The sequence below is a fragment of the Jatropha curcas genome, chromosome 3 (assembly GCF_041381405.1).
Source record: "Jatropha curcas cultivar XTBG-Jc1 chromosome 3, XTBG_Jcur_1.0, whole genome shotgun sequence".
Taxonomy (NCBI): Eukaryota; Viridiplantae; Streptophyta; class Magnoliopsida; order Malpighiales; family Euphorbiaceae; genus Jatropha; species Jatropha curcas.
The window spans coordinates 23,493,786-23,506,808 of NC_143153.1; the positions used below are offsets into that span (position 1 = coordinate 23,493,786).

Here is a 13,023-nt window from a genome sequence, read left to right on the forward strand (position 1 = left end):
TTTCTTGCTCAATAATGATCACATCTCCAAGATCCCCACTTATCTCAATCTATGACCCAATATTATTTTCTGCCTCCCTACACCATTACCTGGAACTTCCCTATTAGGCTGCAAATTTTCATGATGTAAACCCATATTATCTGCCACCTGACTGTGGAACACATTTGGCATAACAACACTCTGTTCACCTTGCTTCCTAACCAAATTCAGTTCAATAAAAGCAGTGTCCTTGAATCTTTCAAACATTAAAGTCACGTCTACATCTTTCTCTATTCTATAATTTTCAGAACCTGTAATATCCACATGCTGTGAACTTTGCATACTTTTGCAAGAGAACAATGTAGCTCATTCTATCAGGTTGTGCATCATACAATTACACAGTATCCCTTTCATATATGACCCCAATAGTGTAACTTTCAGGCAAAGCCATCAAATTCAAGCTTTCCTACATTACAATTTAACACGTGTTAAAAATAAGCATTGACGTCTGCAAAAACCCTAAATGCATTATCATTAAATCAAGCATTGCAATTAAATGCAGACATATTGATCAATTAAACATCGTAATGCAATGCACAATTAGACATCCATACTCAAAAGCAAATAAATAAATAAATAAATAAATAAATAATAAATGCATAATTGAATAATTAAACGAATAATAATAATAATTATGGTAATAATTAAATAATTGGAGCACTTATTTTATTATGTATCAAGTTATAAAATTAATCTAAATAAATTTATTAATCATGTTATTAATTGAGACTAGTCTAGGTTCTATTGAAAGTTCGGCAGCACCTCCCCTAAAATTTAACTAAACCACAATTCAATAATATAATATCAAAGCCCATCCGTCGGGCAATTCAAATCAACTTATTCCGTCTGCCATAATCTTATTTATCAATTATTCGATCAATCAATTCAACCAACCCATCCGCTTCAGACTACATATGTCATTCATCACACTCACATATATACACTTAATAATTCCAAATTAATTAATTAACAAATTATATTAAAAAAGCATGATTCCATGATATTATTAATTGCTCTAAAACTATTTACTTGTCTAAGCTTTAAATTACAACTCCTCCTAACGATATTTATTAAAATTACATAAATATTAGTTAGGAATTCTTATCTCAATATCAAACCTCCTAATTATAATTATAGTTCATGTAATTTATTTGACAATGTTCTAAACTAATTTGCAATTACATTATTCCAAAATCCTAAACCAATTAACTAAACACATCTGGCTATCGCAAGTACCGCGTACTAATCGATTTAATTTATTTACAAAAGATTGAAAATGTTCTATATATATTTAGGCTATTCCAATAACCTAATTTCTTATTAATCAATTTAATTTACTTAATTACTCAATTAAATTCATTAATCAATTAATTCTTTATATACAAAAATTGAGAATTGAGTCTTAGAGCGTACCGATTGAAATTTGGGCGACGATTCCACGATCCTCATGAAGAGAGGAAAATTCTGTCCCTTGGTGTCTCGCCGGCTGGTCGCTGGACCGCCTCCGTACACGGTGGCCAAAAAATCGATTTTTGCCCAGAAATTTGCGATTTGCATATCAAAATGCTCGAAATTATGCCAGGACCTCGATTATATGACCAATTTGAACTGAATGTGCCTCGTTTGGTTGGAAACCACCTCTAAACCTTTCACCAGTCGCTCGTCTTTGGATTTTCCGATCCTGGCGAAATCACCCAAGATTGAAGCCATAAAACAAAAATAGGGGAGGAGAGGAGGTCGACTGCACCTGGCTCATGGCTTAGGATCGCCGAAAAACTGCTCGTGACCCACACGGTCAAAATTTCAGATTTTTGATTTAATAAAAATTCGAAAGTTTCAAAAATAAAAATTTAGGGTATTTCAATTTATTATGCATATTTTTTTTACTAAAATCTTTTAATTAACTATGGCTTATTTATTTTTCAGTTAAATTTTTATATATTTTTAATTAAATTATTTTAATTAGTCATGACTAAGGATATTTTATAATTTTTAACTAAAATTTTTAATTGTCCCATGCTAAGGATATTTTTGGATATTTCGAACTTCACTAAGGTTATTTTTTAAAATCTTATTATTTCCTCATTTATCCCCCCCCCCCCCGGTTTATATATAGTATAAATATATATAGATAGATAGATTATAGAATATAAATATTTCATAATTTGTTGTCAAAAAGAATATATATTTCATAATATGTTGCAAATTCAAATTTATAATTACTAAATAATATCACTTACTAGATATTCATTATTTTTTATTTTTTCAAATAAATAAAATAAACATGTCACAACCCAAAACTATAGGCCATTTAACTATATCGATATGAATTTCAAACAGTCAGCCCATATTGTCATAATGATTAGTCTCATAATTATATTATACTCTAACCCAAATATAACATCTTAAATATTTCATAGCTTGGGCCTAATTATAATACAAAACATCCATAACATGGGCTAATGGTTCATGCATTCACATAAATGAATAACTAAACATCTATATAAGTTTATCGGTTATAATCCTACAACTGCGGAGTTCACTAACAGATAGATATAAATAAGTTTCCGTACATATAGCTACATAATTTAAATATCTGCTGACTCTAAAAGTTACTTTTCTAGCTTTGCGGTAGAGGAAACATAACTTTAGTCGAAACAGCAAGGAATCTACTTCCTAGAAAAATTGAATAAAAGAAGAGTGAGTTTTATAATGAATAATGATTAATGCATAACATAGGCATTCACACGAAATGCTTCCTAAAATACTAAAATGAACACAACCAGTCAAGCATATGGCACAACATCAGTACCCACAAGTAATCGCACCTTCAAATAATCAAATAAGTGAAAATTGGTCAGTGACATCACCGAAACCCCCGACAAGCCGTCCTCACACATGGCCTGCCCTCTCAAAAAGAGGTAGGGTTATCAAATATCATTGTCATTTCTTTATATTTCATATTATAAACGGAAATGCTCCATTTTTGCTTAAAGTGATCGTTGTTTCATACATAGAGGAAGAGAGAGAGAGAGGCAGGCTTTTGGATGGGGATTGGTGAGGTTATTTTTTTATTTTTAAAATTGTTGATGTGTAAATAAAATTGGGTCTCATTTTTATTTACTTATCCTACTCAGCTTATTTGTAATACACGCGCAGTTGCTAATGTCAAAAGGTGTGGGAAGGTGTTTACTTAGTGCGAAATTTTTTACTTCAAGCGCATAATTGGTTTCCGACAAAGTTGGGGGTGCCGTATGGTTGATTTATAAAAGTTTAGAGAGCAATCTATGTATTTGGTCATTTTTATATTATATGCACATAAACATTAAACATTAGATTATTAACAATGAATTTACTACTTTAAATGCTACTAGTTTTTTTATGACGTGCATTGCACGTTGATTTTACTCGTTATATATTCAATTAATTTTTTTATTTATATTATATCGAAGTAAAAATTCTTATTTAGATTAAAATAAATATAAATAAATATTTTTTTAACATGTCTTACAATATAAAATCTAATTGAAAATAAAACAATATTTTTGCTTCTCTGTTTTATACAAAAAAAATATAATGTTATATTTAATTAATTAATTATATAAATAACTAAAAATTTGCATTTACCATATTGCAAAATATTTTATAATTTGACGATACTATGACATTAATCTAGTAAATCAATACTTGCTCTATATAAAATATAAATTTGATATTGACATCAATTATTCTAATAAGATGAAGTTAAGTCTGAAATTTTATCAATAGTATGTAATATTTTGGGCTCCATGTGTTTTGCAAAATCTAAAATTAAATTGCTTAAAGTTCCATATAGGGATCAATGTGCAAATAATAATATTGGTAATGGAAGATCGTTTCTCAAGTTTATAAATAAATATAAATGAGACTAAATTCAAAATTTTCAAAGTCCTACATATTTATTAAAATATTTGAAAAAAATTAAAATCTCAAAGGTCTAATTATCTTTATCTCAATTTCAAAATTGCTTTAAAAAAAGTACATCTAATTAAATCATAAAAAATTAAATGAAAATTCGATAAAATTTTTTTTGAAAAAAGTAGAATAAACTATTGAATAAGAAGAGAGCTCTTGAACTTTCTCTTTATTTTATCTTTAAATTTAAAAGATGAAAATGGAAATGCTAGCAAACATGCCTAAATAACCACTTTTTCATTAATTCAAACTTTATAGCCTATTTTTTCAAAAATATTTCATTAGACTAAAAGAGAAAAAACATCTTATTTGATATATTAGTAAAATACTATCATTCCATAATTCTATTCTTTTTGTTAAATTAGAATTATAAAAAATTTTAAAATACAATAGTGTGTAAATAATCCAAATAAGTCTAAATTAAAGAGAAAAATTAAAAAATTTATTTTAATTTCATTGTATTTAACTAATAGACTTTAATAGTAAATTATTTAACCATATTTTAAAAAACTCAAAACATAATAAATTAAAAGAATTTAAGTTTCATTTTCAATACTTAAATTAATGTTTTTAATTTACCTCCTGGAAAGCAATACATCATATGAGAATATCAAAATTAAGAACATCAAAATCTATTAATTATAAAAATTATTGGACAATAATATTGCAAGATCAAATAGAGAATATAAATGTATATATTTTATCAAATTAAAAAGCATAAAAAATATAAATAAAAGGATATTTAAAAGAAAAAAGGGAATCTATTTTCTCAACTTAAAAGGTTATTTAAAAAGGATAAATAAACATATTTTCTCCAATTAAAATGCATTAAAAATCTAACTAAAATGATATATTCGAAATTTTAATTAAACTAAGGCTAGTATGGAAAATTTCATTATTCCCCCCTTTCCCACATTTATATATAGTGTAGATAGATAGTATAGATAGATTATTATTATTATTATTATTATTATTATTATTATTATTGTTGTTGTTGTTATTATAGATAAATAGATTATAAATTATAGATAGATATCATGAAATATTAAAAATCTATTGTAAATTAATATATTTTTTTTCTATTCTATAGTCTTTAATACTTTAAAATTTTAATTATTGCATTATCTCTAGATATTTAAATTTTATAATAATCTATACCGATTGATTCTCAGTTGTAAATTGTTTTTCTAATTTCAAAAAAGGACTAGATTAATCCTTGAGTTTAAATGAGAATGAGAAAATGATTATCCAATCAACTAATGAAATATAATTTTCTAATCGGTAATTACTAAGGTTACTTTAAGATATGTAAATTTCATCGAAGCGTCATCGGAAATTCCATTATTTCCTCCCCTCACCATTCATAGATTTATATATAGTATAAATATGGATATATATATATATATATATATATATATATATATATATATATATATATATATATATATATATATATATATATTTTTTTTGTTCTAATATACTTGGAGGTTATATTTGCCTCCATATGCACTTTAATCCATCTTACTTCAAAATAATATAACAGTAATCTTCATGCTATTTTGTTTTTTAAAATAGGGTTAATTATAATTTTAGTGTCTCAACTTTCAAAAAATTTCTATTTAGTGTCTCAATGGAAAATATTTACAATTAGGTATTTAAACTCTAAAAAAATTTTTAATCGGGTGTTTTTGACTTACGTAGTAAGCCGGAAATACAACTAAAACGACAAGTAGTGTTGAGTTGGATTTCTAAACTCAAATCCATTAAAACTAAGAGGAAATCAAGAATTGTATGGTTCAGATCAAATCGAATCCGAAAGACTTATAAAAAATTGGATAGTTTTGATGATAAATTCTACATATAATTACCTGATAAATTATACTACATATGAGTTTGTTGTATCTCTGCTTTTTTCTTGAATTTAACTGAAGTGTCCAACAACAAACTAACATTGCTTCATTCAATTTTAAAGGGTTAGTTAACTATATGTACCTATTTAAAAAAATAGTTTAGAAAAATTATATATATTATTTAGTCGATAAGATTGACCATAATTAAAGTTATTTTAAAATATTTTAAATTTTACTGAGGATAATATCATTAGTCTCTCTCATTTCTACATTTATATATACAGTATAAATAGATTAATTAGAGATGAGTTATTTAAAAAATTTTGATATTATCAAAATTTAATAAATAAATAAATAAATGGCAGATAGAATATAATTTAACTATTAATTTATCCCCAATGGGCATATTCAGTTAACTAATTTGTAATTTTCTATTAAAGAGAGACCGACTGATTTGAGTTTCAAATTTTTGAGTGATATGCTTTAACAAATTATTTGAACCAATGAATTCTTCATAAGTTTTTCACGTGGGACTTTTCTACAATGACGTCATGTAAAGTGGCGTTAAAAACCTATAAAATAATAGTTACGGTTATTAATATTTTATTTTATTTTATAATAACTTTTAATTTCTTGTAAGGAGTTGTTTTTTTTTATTATTTTTTTAAAGTTGCTCAATTGAAAAATACTAACTTAATTGCCAATATTTTGTTATATTTTCTCAAAATTCTAAAAAATAGGTATTTTTGTAAAGTTGCTCAATTATAAAATAGTAGTTTTGATTGTCAATATTTTAATAATTAATAATTTGTAAAATAATAGTTGTTTATGTAAAATAGCCGGATTATATAAGAATAGCTTCAGTTGTAAATATTTTGTAAAAGATGGTTGTTTTTAATAAAAGTTGGTGTTTTCCAAAATTATATGTCTGATTTTTAATATTTTGCAATATTTCTAAATATTTTGTAAAGAATATCAATATTTGTAAAAGTTAATGGTATACAAAACACAAAAAATATATTGGGGCAATTGGGCATGACACAATTTTTATTGCGGTGGATTAAAATATTCAAAATGCCTTTTGCGTATATTACGTGCACAATCCGTCTCAAAATCATATTTTGGGTCTGGTTTCATGGTGGGTGACCCGATCCAATCGAAACAATTAGGTAATCAAATTAGACTAAACGACAGCAAAAACTATTTCCTTCCAAAACTTGTTTACGCAGAGGAAGATAAACTGCTTCTGTTTCGCTTTGTGCATAGGCAGATAATCGATGATGTCTACTAGCAGCGGGAGATGCCTTACTGTTTTTCGGCTTCGTCGGCCAATGGGTATTTTTGGTTCCGTTTCTTTTAGTAGTTCTAAAAGCAGTACTCATTTGAGAGGTAAAAGCAAATCTGATTCATTCCACAACATTGATGATTGTTTAGCTTCCTTTAATTTGATGCTTCATAGTGATCCTCCTTCCCCTATTAAGGAATTTAGTAAATTGTTCTCTGCACTTGTTCGAATGAAACATTATGCTACTGTCATTTCTCTCTCTAAACAGATGGAAATGTTTGGAATTTCACATGATATTTATTCTTTAAGTATTTTGATTAATTGCTTCTGCCATCTAGACCATGTGGATTTTGGGTACTCTCTTATCGGTAAAATCTTCAAACTTGGTTTTAAGCCTGACATTATAACGCTTACTACCTTAATCCACGGGCTTTGTAGGGAGGATAAATTTGGTGAAGCTGTGGATTTGTTTGATGATATTGTTGAAAAAGGGTATCAACCTGATGTTTATACCTATACTGTAATTGTGAATGGTCTGTGTAAAATTGGGAAAACCCTTGTGGCCTTTGGTGTTCTGAAAAGAATGGTCGAGGAAGGGTGCCTACCTGATGTGGTCTCATACAGTGCTATCATTGACAGCCTCTGCAAGGACACATTGGTTAGTGAGGCATTAGACCTCTTCTTCAAAATAAAGAGTGAAGGTATCTTACCTGATTTTGTGACCTACAGCACCTTAATCCGTGGTTTGTGTATGTCAAGCAGATGGAAGGAAGCTTTTATGTTGCTTAACCAAATGTTGAGAGCAAACGTTACACCAGATTTAATTACCTTCAATACTTTGGTTGATGGACTTTGTAAGGAAGGAAAGGTTTCAAAGGCTCATGGCGTAGTCAAATTGATGATGCAGAGTGGAATAGAGCCTAATGTTATCACCTACAATTCATTGATGGACGAATATTGTCTACACAACCAAGTGCATCAAGCTAGAGGAATTTTTAACCTGATGGTAAGCAAGGGCTGTACACCTACTGTTGTTACCTACAGCATCTTGATTCATTGTTACTGTAAGAGAAAAAGGATAGATGAGGCAATGTGGCTTCTTGATGAAATGCCTTGCAAAGGCTTGATGCCTGACGATTTTGCTTATAGTTCTCTTATACGTGGCTTGTGTAAAGCAAAGGGCCCTTGGGCTGCACATAAGTTTTTCAAGGACTTGTGTGCTAGTGGCTATTCTCCCAGCGTGGTGGTGTACTCAGTTTTGATAGATGGCTTTTGTAAGCATAGCTGTCTTGATATGGCATTGGATCTATTTCATGAAATGCAAAAGAACTTGTTGAAGCCTCACCTTATTGTTTATAATACCCTAATTGATGGTATATTCAGAGCTGGAAAGGTTAAAGATGCAAAGGAATTGTTTTCTAGACTTTCCATAGAAGGGTTGCATCCTGATGTTTGCACATAATGGTCAAAGGACTTTGTAAAGAAGGATTATTAGATGAAGCATTAAAGGTGTTCAGGAAAATGGAAGGGAATGGTTGCTCACCAGATGATTGCTCTTATAATGTGATTATCCAAGGATATCTCCAACACAACGATTTGTCCATGGCAAAACAACTTATTGATGAAATGGTTGGCAAGGGGTTTTCTGCAGATGCCACTACCGTGGAGTTGGTAGTAAACAATGATCTGCTTGTGAAAAAGCTACTGAGCTGCTCTACAAGTTCTCAAGGTGTAAAGTTGGAATAATTGTTGTGCAGTCACAGGAGGTATTGTTCTGTTTTGAGTTTAATTCAGTATCTTATGGTTCTATATATTTGTTCTGCAGCTGGCCTTGGCAATAATTTAGAATATTAATTGTATTTATTTGCTTTCTTTCTCTTGAATTTGCTGCGTAGCGTACCCATTGAATCTGGCATAAAAAAGAGGGAACTGGTTATTTATATTTCAAACTAGTTTTCTATTTGCCAGTCATATTTTTTTATGGTCCTAGTACAGCTATTTCTATTTTTTTATTTGTTATTTTGATTGTTGAATTCGCAGTGGGTATCAATGAGCTCTATTCCTATATAGAATTACTGCATTTGCTCACTTTATGTCGTTATTTCCACTATGGCTGAACTTTTTCCCTTTCTTTTTTTGCAGTTTAGGGATATGATGGAGTCAATTTGCACATCTATGGAGGCATATGCCTTGCACATCCATCTACTTTGTACATCTAATTAAAGTTATTTTTGAATTATCTGTATATATATATATAGATTTATTTATTTGAAAATTTTTTAATATTAATAGACAATAACTAAATAATTATTACTTCATTTTTTTAGTGTTAGGCTCTAACTGTAAGTGTAACTACATATCTATCTACATTCTCCATCTATTACAATTTATTCCTTCATTTATCGATATATTTGAATTGCTTATTCTTAAATTTATTTATATATTTCAATAATTTAATTTATAATATTGAAGTAGAAATTTATATATGAATTAGAAATAGAAATAGAAATTTATACTTTGTACTATTATTTTATTTCTTCTCTGCAAAATTAATGTAAAATATGAATTAACTTTCGATTAAAAAAAAAAAGTATCTATAACCAAGTTAGCTAGCTCTCACATTTAATGATTTTCTCTATAAAATTCTGTTCCAAGCTCCTACGCTATTATTTAAATGCAATCCAAATACCTAAATATCTTACATAATGGTTCCAAATTTCACTTCAACCGTGGTCATTTGCTGAGTTTCAACAAGCAGTTGGTTCCTCCACTATGAGACTATTTTGATAATGAAGATCGATTACAATGTTAACGATTTATAATATTAAAATATTTCAAATATTGTCATAGTTTTCTTTATTATAAATTGTTTTAATATTTGTCATTATTAATTATTTCAAGTAGCATTTTGATTATAGGTTATAAAAAAATAATAATATATCCAACTACAATAATGAATAAAATAATAATTAAATATACACGTGTAAAGCGACGATTTTTCGACTTGTTCATAAATTGTAATTGTGATATTAAAACATTTTCAAAAATATATGATAATAATGTTACAAAATAAAATATTCTATTAATTATCTATTTATATAGTCAAGTAAAAATTCATACTTTTGAAATGGCTATTTCATTTAGTGTAGAAATTTATATTGTGTTAGTTATTAATTTAGTAAAATGATTATTATTTCTTACTATATTATAGACTATGTCTTGACATTCATTTATTCACCAATGAATTTCAATCAATAGAAAGTTAAAACAAAACAATTAATATACCATAATTATAAATTTTTAAAGCATTTTAGAATCCAATATGGGTTAATTTAAAATTTTCTAATCCTACATGACACTACCAGATACATTTACTGGATACATAAAACATAGTTACAGTGAATGTGTTTATAAGTAAAAAAATGAACAAAAAAAAAAAAAAAAACTGAATCAAATATAAAAATAATATCAATAATAAACCTACCAATTTCAATAATAATTCTATATATATGCTTGCTTTATATATATGTCTGCTTTATATATATGCTTGCTTTATAAAATTCATTACAATTTCAATAATAATTCTACCAACTAATAAGATAAATATTATATATATTGATTGTATATCTATTAATCTATAAATAAATTTTGATCTCTGTTTAAAATAATATTGCATATTTAAAAGATACATATTGAAACACATTAAAAAAATATATTAAACTGCAAAAAAAAAAAAAAAAAAAAAAAAAAAGCTAGAAATCGAGATCTTGTTGCCATGATTTGCAATAGAAAAATTGCTTACTCCAAACGATAATTTGTTATCCTTAAACTCTCTGCTTAGACCAAAGTAATATCTAGGTAAAATCCTTTGATGGCGACAATTTCAGATTTTCCTTTGATGGTGACAATTTCAGATTTTAAATCATGATATTGTAAATAAAATTGTTATGAAAATTGTATAAAGTTAGTTTTTAGTAGAAGATAAAAGAAAATACAGTCTCATATGGTCTAAAAAATAAAGCATTACAGAAATTATACTAACTGCCATAACTTGACGATGCCAAATAATTATTATCCAAAAATAAAAAATTTACTCACCTAGAAATACCCTAAGGGTTATTAAAATTAGGATTCTCCACAGCAGGAGCCGCCTTTTTGGGGTGGTTTTCTGGTGTCAACGCCGGTGCCGAAGTAGGAGGTTTAGGAGTAAACACATCAAGAGGAAGCAATACTCTATCAACCTGAAAAATTGCAAGCCGAGTATCAATATACATACCATAAATAGTTGTATTTATTAGAACTCAAGTAAAATAATTGAAAGAAGCAATAAAAAAACATTCAAGTGAAGAATCGATGATAAATAAAGAGAGAAAATGGGGTAAGTTTTTAAATTTTTTATAAAGAATCTCTTAAATATTGATTAATTAGAAATTAGATATTATAAGAGATATGATTAGGTTATAGGAAGTAAAGATGAAGATAAGCTTTATAATTTAAATAATTTAATATAGATAACATATAATAAAATTTTAATTTTAAAAAATAATTATGCAAAGAAAAATAGAAAAAAGCTCAAAATTTTTTTTAAAAAATGAAAAAGAGATTGCTGAAAAAGTAGAACGCTAAGTCAGCATTTTTAAACTATTTTTCTCTTCAGGATTATATATATACAGAGATAGATGTTGTATCAACCATAATATATATTTTTAAATTCAAAATTTTTTAATTGGCCATTCAAAAACTTTTAAATTACAATCAAATATTATTTATGTATATCTCTTTTTTTTTTTTGAAATACAAATTTTTAATTCTTTTTCCATTTAATTGGTAGATGAAAGCCAGCGCACGTCCACGAATTTGGAGCTACTCATACCCATATCTATTTAGAATTTTATAATTCATACATGTTCTAAGCCCGTTTAAATGATAATTAAATACTCATATTTGAATCCATTTAAAATTTTACAATTTGTTCATATTTTCTTCCTAAACCTGTTTAAAGTATCCCTTAAAGAGATACAGTATCTACAAATTTCAAACCATCTAAATTTGAACTATTTAAAATATATTTTTACTCATAATGGTTAGGGAACCTATAAGTACCTATGACCATACCATTTAATATAGTGGGTAATGGGACTTATACCATTATATTTGTGTGTAATACTCGTCCCAAATTCATTTATAAATATTCATATCTCCATATCAGAACAAGTATTTTAAAATATTCATCACACTTCCATCTTTACTCATGTATAAGGATATTTTAGAATACTTTAAATTTCACTAAGGATATTTTAGGATATTCTCTTTCATTTGAACATTTATGTATAGTGAGTATAGATAACACCGAGTATATGATTAGATTTCTTCTTCAATATTAATAATATCAATCCTGATATTAATATTGGTATTGATTTCTAAAATCTCTAGGATATTTGTTATTTTATTAGTCATAGTTGTTAATTTTTTAAATGTATCATATTAATTTATTTAATTAATTAAAATAGATAATCCTACCAATTTGAAATTTTTAGATAATTCATATTAATTAAAAAGCTTGACATAATAATTTTGATTGTTTAATATAAATCGAATATTAAACATTACAATTAATTAAATATTATTTAATACTTTAAAATTGATTTATTATTTTAATTGCCATGCCCAAAAATATTATCGGATATATAAAATTTCGCTAAACACATTTTAGAAAATCACTTCGTTTCCGCATCATTCACACATTTATGTATGTTATAGATTAGAAGACCAATGAAACATAGTTTGGTCCAAATTAGAATTACTTTAATATCAATCATCTAAATAATATATAAAAGTAGAGAAGTATATCCTAGATGACAGCTAAGTATAAGTATCTGAAATTGCCATGTGTAA

The 13,023-nt window shown here is 27.0% G+C and overlaps 1 pseudogene across 1 annotated transcript; it reads left to right on the forward strand.

Annotated features, from left to right (window-relative positions):
* The first annotated feature begins 6,974 nt into the window (after positions 1-6,974).
* On the forward strand, positions 6,975-9,536 carry LOC119369266 (uncharacterized; annotated as a pseudogene). Its single transcript, XR_005176947.2, has 2 exons — positions 6,975-8,894; positions 9,271-9,536. The product of XR_005176947.2 is annotated as an uncharacterized LOC119369266 (transcript).
* The last annotated feature ends 3,487 nt before the right edge of the window (positions 9,537-13,023 follow it).